Here is a 13320-nt window from a genome sequence, read left to right on the forward strand (position 1 = left end):
GCCAACACCACAACTCAAAAGCATCAACTCTTCTTCAGTCTTCCTTATTTATTGTCTAGCTTTCATGTGCATATGAGGCCTTTGAAAATACCACGGCTTGGGTTTGGCTCACCTTAGTCTTCAAAGTGACATCTTTGCTCTTCAACACTTTAAGAAGATCTTTTGCAGCAGATTTTCCCAGTGCAATACAACATCTGATTTTTTTACTGCTGCTTCCATGGATGTTGATTGTGAATCCAAGTAAAAGGAAATCCTTGAAAACTTCAGTCTTTTCTCTATTTATCATGATGTTGCTTACTAGTCCATTAGTGAGGATTTTTGTTTTTTTATATTGAGGTGTAATCCATACTGCAGACTGTAGTCTTCATCAGCAAGTGATTAAAGTCATCTTCAGTTTAAGCAAGCAAGGTTGTGTCATCTGCGTATCACAGGTTGTTAATAAGCCTTTTTCCAATATCAATGTCACATTCTACTTAATGTAGTCCAGCTTCTTGGATTATTTGCTTAGCATACAGATTGAACAAGTATGTTGAAAGGATACAACCTGATGGACACACTTCCTGATTTTAAATCATGCAGCATCCCCTTGTTCTGTTTAAACAACAGCCTCCTGTTCTATGTACAGGTTCCTCATGAAAACAATTAAGTGTTCTGGAATTCCCATTCTTTGTAATGTCATCCATAATTTGTTATGATCCACAGAGTCAAATGTCTCTGCACATGATCTGTGTCTATGATCCACAGAGTCTTTGCATAGTCAATAAAACACAAGTAAACATCTTTCTGGTATTCTTTGCTTTCAGCCAAGATCCATCTGACATCAGCATGATATCCCATGTTCCACATCCTCGTCTGAACCCAGCTTGCTTATGGTCTTTAAAAGGTGATAAATGCTGTGGGGAAAGAAAAAGGAGGGTAGTGGCTAGTTAAACTTTTAAATAAAATGGTCAGGGAAGGCCTTATTGGGAAGGCGACATTCAAGCAAAGTTTTGAGGAAGTGAAGGAGTTGGCCTTGCCAGTGTCTGGTGGAGCAGTTAGTTGAGATGCCCTAAGGTAGGAGGATGCCTGTGTGGCTGGAGCAGGGTGAGGGATGAGAAGGCCAGAGATGCATGGGTTCTGATCTCAGAGGACCTTGCAGACCATTAAAAGGATCTTGGGCTTTTACTCTATATGAAATAGGAAATTAGAGAAGAGTTTTAAGGCAAGTGTAACATGATCTGTCGACTGGTTCAAGAATAAGGAGGAGAGCAGATGTAGAAGGGAGCCATGGTGATTAAGGTGAGAGATGATGAAGGCATGAACTAAAATGTTGGCAGTACAGATGATGAGAACTGGTTAGATTGTAGATATCCTTTGAAGACAAAGCAGAATTTCTTGACAGATTTGGTGTTCAGTATGAGAGAAAGAAAAAGTCAAGAATAACTTAATAGTTTTTGGCCTGAGGACAGTAAGTAAGCTATTGACTAAGTGGCCTCAAGCAATTTATACCGACTTACAAAAATAGATACACAGTAAAGGAGTTTGTGAAATCCAGAGGAGCAAAAAGAATACTTTACTCTAAGTGGCCTGGCACCTAGTAGGTACACTCTTCTGCTTACTGACCATATTTCATTCCCAATCCTTGGCTGATGGCAGTCACTGAGATCCAAAGTTACCTACATGAGAAGAATTTTCACTTATTTCAAGGTATGTTTGGAAACTGTTGTTTTAGAATTGCACTGTTCATTCATCTACAGTGGGAGTTGATTCCTTCAAATCATCTTTCAAGACTAGATTCCTTCAAATCAAGTCTTTATCAGTCACCTAACTTGGCTAAGATAATATAAATAAGGGAAAAACCTGAACTCCAAGGAGCTTCTAAAGTTCAAATCTGCAGGTAAAATATATAGAAAAGTACTCTCATTTTGCTTTTAAATAAATATTCTGACATATACTTAGAAATAAATGTTTTTATGAGTCTCTTTTAAGCCCCAGAGAAAAACAAACACATGAGATCAATTTATTTTCTTAAATTTGTTTTTATGAAATGCAAATAACACATCTAAGTTTTAGTCATTATTGACAAATAGCAATTCTGTGAGCCTAGAGGCCTAAAGTTTATAACTCTCACACACATGTCAGAACCAGAATGCCCCATCGTGTGTTTACATTGCTTATTTCTGTCACTTCGCTATATGTCTCATGAGCAATCTATTAGTAATACATATATTAATCAGCCTAGGATGAGTAAATTTTAATCTTTCCACCCAAGGAATAAAATGTGTTGCTTCTCAGCAGTCACAAGGCATTCATGTTGGTGGTATGCTAGAAATTTTTAAAACTTCCCAGTATTTACCATCTGCTCCTGTTTTTATCTATTCCGTTTAACACATTTCCCCTATTAACTGTTCTATAATACAATTATGAGCATTGATGCTGTTTTTCAAACTAGATGCAATTTTAAAACTAAAGATCTAGTAGAGACACATGAACAATGAATAATTTAAAGTAAAAGGGACCCTTACCCAGATAAATCAATATGTTAGATTATGTAAAGGAAAGTTAATTCTAAGTCATTTTTCCAGTCATGTCACCTGTGTAAGATTGTGTTAGTGGCTATCATTGTCTACATTGTACAATTTGGTACCCCTTAGCCACATATGGTTATTTAAATTAAAATGTATTAAAATTAAATCAAATCAAAACCTCAGTTTCTCAGTTGCATTAGCCACATTTCAAGTGCTCAATAGCCACTTGTATCTAGTGTCTACCATGTGGGATGGTGCAGCTCTAGAACACTTCTATCATCTCAGGTAGGCCTACTGTAAGGTACTGGTCTAACAAATTGCACATTTCTTAGTATGGATTTCCAGGCCATCTATAATCTCATTGTTGTTTATCTTTCTAGTTGTATCTTCCACTATACCACTTATATGTAATCCAACCCAAGCATACTCAGTCTTCTAAATCATTCCCTTCTCCAAGTAGACTTTAGATTTTTTTTTTTTTTTTTTTTGAGGGGGGCCTTATTTAATTGATTTTATCAGCTTAAAATTAGTTTCCTCCATTTTTCACTTAATGAAATAGTCTCAGATCTTCAATGTTCTATTTAAATGCAATCTTTTCTATTAAAAATCATCTTTATTGGCATTTGACTGCTAACCAGAAGGCTGGCAGTTCAAACGCACCAGCCACTCCTCAGAAGGAAGACCGGGCAATCTACTTCTGTAGAGATACTGCCTAGGAAACCCAAGGAGGGGTTACTATGAGTCATATTTGACTCGACAGCAGTGAGTGAGGTTTTTTTTTTTTTAATTCAAGTCAAAGGGATTTACCTAATCTCTCTTTTTGTCCTCTCTGGAGTGTTATTTGTACCTCTATCTTACCTTATACCTTATTTATGCGTATTTGTTTCTACCATCTGATCCAGCACCCAAAATGTAAGTGTCTTCATAGTTTCTTCTCTATGCTTTCTATCACAGTGCCATGTACATAGTAAATGTTGTTCTTGTTGTTATGTGCCATCGAGTTGGACCTGACTCATAGCAACCCTTCCTTGGGTTTCCATGGTGGTATCACTAAGGAAGTAGATTACCCAACCTTCCTTCTAAGGAGGGGCTGGTGGATTTGAACTGCCAGCCTTCTGGTTAGCAGTCAAGTGCCTTAGGCACTATGCTACCAGAGCTCCCACATAGTAAATACTCATAAATAATGATTTGAGTAATTTATGAAAAATTTAAATATTGCTTCCTGTTTTTGTGGTTATTTGCAAAAATATTTGTGAATATTTCTTGATGTGCTTTGGAGATGTAGATTTATTTCCTTCATTCTATTGCCTAAGGTATTTGACTACTAAACAGAAGGTTGGTGGTTCAAATCCACTAGCCACTCCATGCGGAAGACAGGGCAATCTACTTCCTTACAGATTTACCACCTCGGAGACCCAATGGGGTCGCTATGAGTCAGTCAATCAACTTGATGGAAGTGAATTAGGTTTTTGGTTTTGGTATTCTAGGACTATAACTTTCAAACTCTACTGACTAACCTTATATAGGGTGGAAGAGGAAGAGAGTGCATCAAGTTATAGACCCAAGTCTCTCTTTTTATGACTACAATTTGATGCTTGAACATTTGGATTTGCCTTTGCTATTTATTATCTCTTGTGCTTGTAGCTAGAAAACAGGATGCAATTTAAACCAATTAAACATAGAGTGTCTACTAATCCCTGATAATTGATGCTTGGAGATAGGTATCCTTCCCATCTAGCTGTCCCTGGTCACTGGTTTTGCAAAATCAAAAGGACAAAAATAAAGGTTGTTATGACCTTGTTCCTTCTTTCTGAAAAAGCTGTTGCCCATTGCTACATTTCAATTATTTAAAACAAAGCAGAACTTTCATAAATTAATCTATTTTCAAGCTACAAACTCAAAATGGATTCTAAGAGGCCATCACTCCTCATTTCCAGAAAATACTGTGCAAACACCATGGCATATACTTTTCAAGGGAATTTCTAATTGTATTACCCTTGTCTTCCATAAAAATTCTCCTTTGTAACTTTCAGAAATTGGCAGGTGTTCTTTGTGAAGATTATTTTTTGCTAATGAAATATTGGCAGTTCCAATGATGGGTTTACCTTTATGAAAGAAGGGAATATTTTTGTATTTCTCTATTATGCTGAGTACCTACTTTCAAAGAAGGTGTTTCCTACTGTGGTCATGGCAGCTTCATGACGACAATCATTCTGGTATCTTTGGACTTGACAGCTACTATTCAAAAAGGGTGAAGAGAAAAGAAATATTCCTTTGCTCACATTCATTAAATTATATTTAAATTTATCATAAGTCCCTTTCAATTCATCTGTTTTATGACTACACCAATGATTTCTCCCCAGGAGTCTGCTATACTGTGAATCTCCAATGTTGACTCTCTTCTGGGCTTCAGTTTTGGCATACCAATGGTTTTTGTTGTTGTTGTTGTTAGATGCTGTCAAGTCGACTCTGTCTCATAGCAACCTGTGTACAATAGAATGAAACACTGTCTGCCCCTGTGCCAGCCTTACAATCCTTGCTACACCTGAGCCCATCATTGCAGCCACTGGGTCAATCCATCTCATTGAGGGCCCTCCCCTTTTTCGCTGACCCTTCACTTCACCAGGCATGATATCCTTCTCCAGGGAATGATCTCTTCTGACAACACGATCAAAGTAGGTGAGATGAAGTCTGGCCATTCTCAATTCCAAGGAGCATTCCAGCTGCACTTCTTCCTAGACAGATTTGTTAGTTCTTCTGGCAGACTATGATACTTTCAGTATTCTTCACCAGCACCACAGCTCAAAAACGTCAACTCTTCTTCAGTCTTCCTTGTTCATTGTCCAGCTCTTACATGCATATCAGGAGATTGAAAATATCATGGCTTGGGTTAGGTATACCTTAGTCTTGAAGAAGGCATCTTTACTCTTCAGCACTTTAAAGATTTTCCCAGTGCAATACATCATCTGATGTCTTGACTGCCGGTTTCATTGGTATTGGTTGCAGAAACAAGTAATATGAAATCTTTCACAACTTCAACCTTTTCTCCATTTATTGTGATGCTGCTTATTGGCCCAGTTGTGAGGATTTTTTTCTTTTTGTTGAGATGTAATCCCTACTGCAGACTGAAGTCTTTAATCTTCATCAGTAAGTGCTTCAAGTCATCCTAACTTTCAGCCAGCAAAATTGTGTCGTCTGCATATCGCAGGTTGTTAATGTGTCTTCTTCCAGTCCTGATGCCATGTTCTTCTTCATATAGTCCAGCTTCTCAGATTGTTTGTTCAGGATACAGATTGAATAAGTATGGCTTTCCAGATACTAATTCTTTTAAATAGTTAACATTTATTGATCACATACTATATGACAAGCATCATGCTAGTTGCTGAAGAAACAGAGATAAAGACAGTGAGACAAAATGTTCATGGACTCCCCAGATGAAAAGCCTATTAAATCAAAGATGATAATACAACAAGGGACAATATAGCAAAAAAGAAAGAGCACAGCCTTACTAGCGATATGATGTCCACAAGTTACTAATGTCTCTGAGTCTCAGTTTTCTTTCATAAAAATGTCATTATTAATTCCTAAGTCATTGGGTTCTTGTGAGGATTAATTGAGCTTATAAACACAGGGTTGCAATTTAACCTGTCTCCAAATTCCAGTTCATTGCCCACTGAATTCCCTATTCTGTCATTTAAAACCCTGATCCTAATTATCCACTACTCTCCCTTCTTCACTGTAAATTCAAAATAAACTGAATTGCCTCTTGTTCCTTGGATACACTTGTCTGATGGCTTCTTCCTTTTGCTCAGGCTCTTCTTACTACCTAGAATACTTCCCCAATTCTGCATATCCAAAGTCTTTCTGCTTCAAGGCTCCTGAAGAAATATAATTTTCTTCTTAAAGAAAAAGCACTTGTCTCTGCAGCATGAAATAGATGTATGCCATAAAATTCTGTAGTACCTTTTTCAACCTTTAAAGAAAATTATGTTTTTATGAGACAAGTAAGTCCAGTACTAGAATTTGAATGATAATTAATACCTATGCATTGAGAACATTTTATCTGTGGTTGATCAGTCACTATTTGGGCTTGAGAAAAGTATGGTGGCGCAGTCTGATCCTGAATGAAAAGGCATTAATAGAGTGTGGCGGGATGCTCCACCTCCCTCCATATCCATGTCACTTAGCCCTTCCTCCTCCTGCTTAACCACTTTTACTTCAGGAAGCTCCTTCCATGTCATCAAACAAATCAGAAATGGTAGTAATGAGCCAAACATTAGAACTAGATGATATAAATACTTATGGATAATTTTTTAAAAAAATATTTGGCATCTTTAAGCTCTGTTTGTTACTATGATTTGGGTAAATGTGGATTTATTACCTTCTTTTTGCTTGAACCATCCTTCAAAAGTCTTGAATGCTTGAAAATATGTGAATATTTAGAGCTTCAAAATGTTTTAATTATTGAAGAAAGCGTGTATTTCATTGGTAGTTTCATTTGCTTCATAAGCTATTAGACCAATAAATTGATTAAAATATTGAATTTTCATAAATAAGATATTTTTCCATCACAGCAAATTTGGTACCCATGTCATAAATTTTGCTTTCAAATACTTTGAGGATACATAATGAATTAAATTGTTAATAGCTAAAATAACTTCACTTTTTGTATTTGTGCAAATATTAATAAAGTTCATAAATCTTTATTAAAAGTTTAGGCTTTCTAAGTAAATATGACTTGATAATGACTATCATTCCCGTTAGAGTGGTCATCAGCAGTCAAACAGGAACCAGAAGGTGCTGGGACCAAACCAGTTGTAAGCCCTGTTTAATTTTCTAGATCCACCGATACTGCCAATTGTATCTTTTGCAGCAATGCCCATCATCTCTACTTGCACAAATGATTTCAGTATCCTCTGTGAGCAACTCTACCTTATTGATCCAGGTTCACAGATACACTTTCACACTCCTGCAATGAAGCAAATGAGCTCTTTCTGTTTGCTTTCCTATATTGTTTCCACCTTGTTGTCAATTGAGCTCTGGTAGCATAGTGGCTAAGGCACTTGACTGCTAACCAGAAGGCTGGCAGTTCAAACCCACCAGCCACTCCTCAGAAGGAAGGTTGGGCAATCCTACTTCCGTAGTGATACTGCCTCGGAAACCCAAGGAGGGGTCGCTATGAGTCGGGGCCGACTCGACGGCACATAACAACAACAACATTGATTTAGCACCTCTATAAATTCAGATTCAAAATCTTGGACATTTTATCATTCTATATCAACCAAACTGCAGAATATCACATAAATTCTCTCTCTCTCTCTCAACTGCCACAGACTTACTAGCTTCGATGAATTATTTACTTTCCAAGTTTTTTAGAATTTTTAAATCTCTGTTAATGACAAAAGATTTTTGTCTTGCAAACTCCATATATCACAAAATCTCTAAGATCTAATATACTGTTTTTTTTTTCTTTTTTTATCTGATATTTCTATTTCACCAGCATTTTGAACTATTTTATTCTAATCAGAGGGCTTGTGTTATCCAAGTGCTCCATGGCAACAGTCTGCTGGTGGCCACTGCCCACTGCTGAATTTCTATGTAAGTCATTTCATTCAGAAATACTTGATCCATGATAGTCTGAGAAAAGTGGTGATATAATTCTATAATGCTGTTTTTTGTTTCAACTACATTCACATCCATAAGGTGCTTCTGCACCTTCACAACAGCCATATGGTGCAGTTCTCATTCTGAGCACCCTTTTGGAAGAGACAAAGTAAATCTAATGGATAAGTATGACTAGGAACAATTCATCCTTCTTTACTGGAGACTGACATTTTCACTGTTGTTGTTATGTGCTATTGAGTCAGACCCGACTCAGAGCAACCCTTCCTTGGGTTTCCAAAGCAGTATCACTACTGAAGTAGATTGCCCAACCTTCCTTCTGAGGAGTGGCTGGTGGGTTTGAACGCCAGTAGTTAGGAAAATAGACTGAAATCAAATTGCTTTGGTTTAAGATCTGCTCCATTACCTGCTTTATTTGGAATAAGTTGTGTAATCTCTGTCCTCGGTTTTCTCAACTGTATAATGGGAATAATACTTTACGATATCACTGTGTTTAAAGAAATTGATACATGAAAAGCACTTAGAACAGAGCCTTCTATATAGTAAGTGCTCAACAAAGAATAGTTGCCATGATTATTGTTGTTGTTCCTGTTATTTTGTATGCATTTTACCTCTTTTGCTTGATATGAGTAATTCATGTCTGATTCATTCTGGTATCCTTTCCAAATATTACACAATGCCTTAGGCATAGGAAGTATTCAGTAAATGCTCTATTAATTGAAAAAATATGTGAAATATTTGCAATACACTAGGCATGCTAGGAGCTGGAGATGTAATACTGAATAAGAGCTACAGTCTCTGCTCTCATTCTATTAGGAAAGACACAGACCAAATAAATAATAACAATAAACGGTGATGTTACAATGGAAATACCTGATAATCTTTTGCTGAATGAATGGTATGAACTAAGGCACTCCTGTGCCTCTGACGTCCCATGACTGGAAGTCTGAATGTGAGCACAGGGGATGAGTCTCATCTCTTTCCTGTGGTGCCTTCCTTAATGGGAAAAAGACAACCTGACAATTATATAACCTCACTACTAATACAGTACCACATGGCAACACCAAAAGGATCCTAAGGGAACTGGGGAATCAATGCTACACATGATTATTGCCCATATATGGAAAAGATTCCACTGGTGTCTTCATTGAACTAGTGAGGCTAATGCCTTGAATTATTCTGGAACCAATAAATTCACAACTGACTTATAATCTTTTCCCTTCATGTGATTTGAACTGTGAGTCATCTGTTCCTCTGAAATTGTGGACACATTGGTGTATTTTTAACTTACTAAAAGCCACTGTTCTAGAATAAAGCAGAACAGAGATGCAGTATGCAATTGTCTAGGGAGAAATGGTGTAAGAGGTCTTCTGGGGAGATCTATATTTCTGATTGCCTAGACAGTGATGAAGGGTCCCCAGGGCTGAGAATTTCAGCCCATATTCCCCTGGGCTGCATTCCCAGTCCAGGAGCAGAAGCAGCACAATTTCCAAATGTGAATCGTTCCTCTGGGCCCCAATAGCCCTTTGTTCAAGTGTCTGCCTCTCTCCTGGACCCCGCCATATTCACTTTTGCAGCCCCCAAACGAAGCACTGATGTCTAGATCAAATCCTATTTTGCACACATATTTGTGAACCCATACATCCATTCATTTATTCATTTATTTCATAGATATTTGTTAAGCAAATATTATGTGCAAAAGCTGTGGTAGGTGTGGTAGTTAAATTTGTAGGTCAACTTGGCTGGGCCTTGTTGAGTGGCTGGGCAGCTGGTGGTATTATTCCCCATGATGAGACTAGCAATCAACTCCATGGTGGGATCTACCACAAGCAGCTGATGTGGTGGGATGTGGTCTGCTTCCCATATATAAGAAGAAGCTTTGGGAATGGTCTCTAGCTTATGGCATGCTTGGACCCTGTATGTAGCCAAGTCATTGTTCAGCAACCTGCAATGTTCTGCCAACCTTGGGACTTTCATTGGACTGAATGAATGGCCTGTCATATGGTTTGGTAACATCAGGACTGTGCCTTTTTACTTGTCAACCTTGGGCTTATCAGCCTCAGCAATCAGCAGCTGTCTGAGTGAAGAAATGCCTCTAGCTCCAGTGGGCTGGGAGCAGGAGGCAGCACTGAAGTCCAAGGCTGAGGGGCTTTCACCCACCATCTAGAGCCTGGCACTTGGAACTCAGACTAAAAACCTCTAACTTGTAAGAATAAACTCCTATTTGTTAAGGCCATCCCATCTGTGGTATATTCTTGTCAGAGTGACACTAGGTAACCAGAACAGTAGGCATCGAGGATGTAGCAGAGAACAAAACACACACAGCCCCTACCCTCTCAAAGTTCAGTTTAGTATGTAGGTCTGTATGTTTGGACACAGGGATGGGAGAATTCACAATATAAAGTAGTAATTACACAAATAATTCCAACTACAGTATTTACAAGATCCTGGAGGACTAGGGATCCTGACCAAGCTCTGATAATTAACTAGCAAGATAAACAACAACAGCCACCGAGAAACCCGAAACAAACCCATTGCCATTGAGTCAATTCTGACTCATGGTGGCCCTATGTGTCATAGGCTAGAGCTGAGCTCCATAAGGTTTCCTTGGCTGTAATCTTTATGGAAGCAGATCACCAGGGCTTTCTTCTGTGGTGCCACTGGGAGAGTTCAAACCACCAATCTTTTGGTGAATAGCCAACCACAAAACATTTGTACCAACCAGGGACCTTAAACCAGCAATATAACATGGACCAAATTATTTAAACTCTCTGTGTCTCATTTTCTCATTTGTAAAATGAGATATCTATATGAGCCGATGTCTAAAATCTCTGTCAGACCTGAACTTTATGATTCTGTGATTACGTAGCAGAAAACTAAGTACAAAAAGAAGCTGATTAAAATTTTTTTATTCACTAATAACATCAGTAAACACTACCAGAAGAAGGTCATTTGATAACTTTTCAAACTCTCAGTGACTGTAAGAGAAATCTCACCACACAGAGAGAAATAAAGTAGGAAATCTGCTAGACAAAAAACAAAACAAATCCATAATTTTAAGAATCAGAGCAAAACAAATGAAAAATGTCTTGAATCTAAAATATCTTGGCATCATTTTGGATTAGTAACAGGATGGTATGCAGTATTGACTGAAATATTTTCTAGCTTCAAGAGGTTACAAATAGTGCAAGGGTTACAAAAGAGATAACACCTTTTTGAGAACAAAATTAGTAAATTCTCCAATGCTGAGTTTAAAGAAGACCCAGTTTTTGGCAAGAAACTTCTGTTTTTTCCCATGTAAAAGGGACTACACTGGATTGATGACCTTTACCAGTGAGGAAGATAAACCAGGATGGAGGACTTGGAACAAAAAAAGGTTACTGTGGAATATTTTAGCTATCGTCTCTTCCTTTCATTCCTATGGAGGAAATGAGGGAGGCACTCAACTGGTTCCCTTCCTGGACTCTTCCAAGAGATCCCCTCATAATATTTGTCAGGTAGTTGGAAAAATGGCAGACTGACACACTGAATCTTGGTGGTTGTCTGTTGAACATCTTGCTGGTTTGCCCTGAAGAGTGACAGAAAGAGCACTAGGAACTGCTGATGTGACTATAGTAAACCAGATGGCCCAAGAGCAGGAATTTCTTTTACAAGTTTTCTGCTCCTGAGACATACAGAAGATGGGCCCCACCTGTGTCACAAAGTGTCTATGAGATGGGGGCCATGGCCTTGTTGGGGATGGCTATAGCATGAGAAAAAAAAAAAAAAATACTGCCATCAAGTTGATTCCGACTCAGTGATCCCCATTGGGTTTACAAGGCTGTAAATCTTTAAAGAGGTAGATTGCCTCATCTTCTTCCTATAGAGCAGCTGGTGGGTTTGAACGACCAAATTGGTTAGCAGCCAAATGCCTTACCCGCTATACCACCAGAACTCCTTAGCATGAGGCAAAGAAGCACAAAAAAGGATGTGATATGATGCTAACCAGGAATCTGCCAGATGAGCAGGCCCAGTCTCCTCGGGAACAGCCAGTGACCAGGAGAGTTTTAGGTTATATGAGTATTTCATCAGTGGGTTCCATTGGGTCTCCCTTACCCCACACTGAGACAAAACCAGGAAACTAGATCAGTGGTGATAACAAAAAGGGGAAAACAACTCTGCCACCACCAGGTGAAAGTGTTCATAAAAGAGAACAGTGATTACATCCCACAAAATGAAATTGATTGACTAACCTCAGGCAGTCAGGGAAGGAAACATCTTTCGTCTCTTTACCTTGCCTCAGATGAGGTTGAATTGACCAGTGAGAAGGATTGGCCCCTGACAAAGCAAATAGGGACCAGATTATGAACTAAACTAGCAGCACACTTTGGGTTCTAACAGCTCCAGGTCAAACAGCAGATAAACCCAGGACGTCACCCAGAGTATCAGAGGAAGCAGAGACCTGGTCCCTGAGGACTCTACCTCCTCCCTGTAACCTTCTCATCTAGGCCATATCTTACCTTCATCAACTGAAGGCCATTTTGGGGGGAGAAACAGGAGGAGGCTATCTGATGTTGTTGTTGTTGTTAGGTGCTGTCAAGCCATTTCCGACTCATAGCGACCTCAGGCACAGCGAACGAAACACCGCCCAATCCCATGCCAACACCATGATCCTTGCTATACTTGAGCCCATTGTTGCAGTCATCGTGTCAATCCATCTCATTGAAGGCCTTCCCCTCCTTCTTCAACCCTCCACTTTACCAAGCATGACATCCTTCTCCAGGGAATGGTCTCCCTGACAATATGACCAAAGTAGGTGAGATGAAGTCTGGCCATTCTCACCTCCAAGGAGCATCTCGGCTGCACTTCCTCCAGGACAGATCTGTTAGTTCTTTTAGCAGTCCATGGTACTTTTAGCATTCTTCGCCAGCACCACAACTCAAAAGCATGAACTCTTCTTCAGTCTTCCTTATTGATTGTCCAGCTCTCCCATGCATAAGAGGCAATTAGAAATAGCATGGCCTGTGTCAGGCACACCTTAGTCCTCAAGGAGACATCCTTGCTCCTCAGCACTTGAAAGAGTTCCTTCACAGCCGACCTGCCCAGTGCTACACGTCATCTAATGTCCTGACTGCTGCTTCCATTAGCGTCGATTGTTGAAACAAGCAACGTGAATTCTTTGACAACCTCAATCTTTTCTCCATTTATCGTG

This window comes from Orycteropus afer, unplaced genomic scaffold, assembly GCF_000298275.1.
Source record: "Orycteropus afer afer isolate SDZICR_OR568_19922 unplaced genomic scaffold, OryAfe1.0 scaffold00164, whole genome shotgun sequence".
NCBI lineage: Eukaryota > Metazoa > Chordata > Mammalia > Tubulidentata > Orycteropodidae > Orycteropus > Orycteropus afer.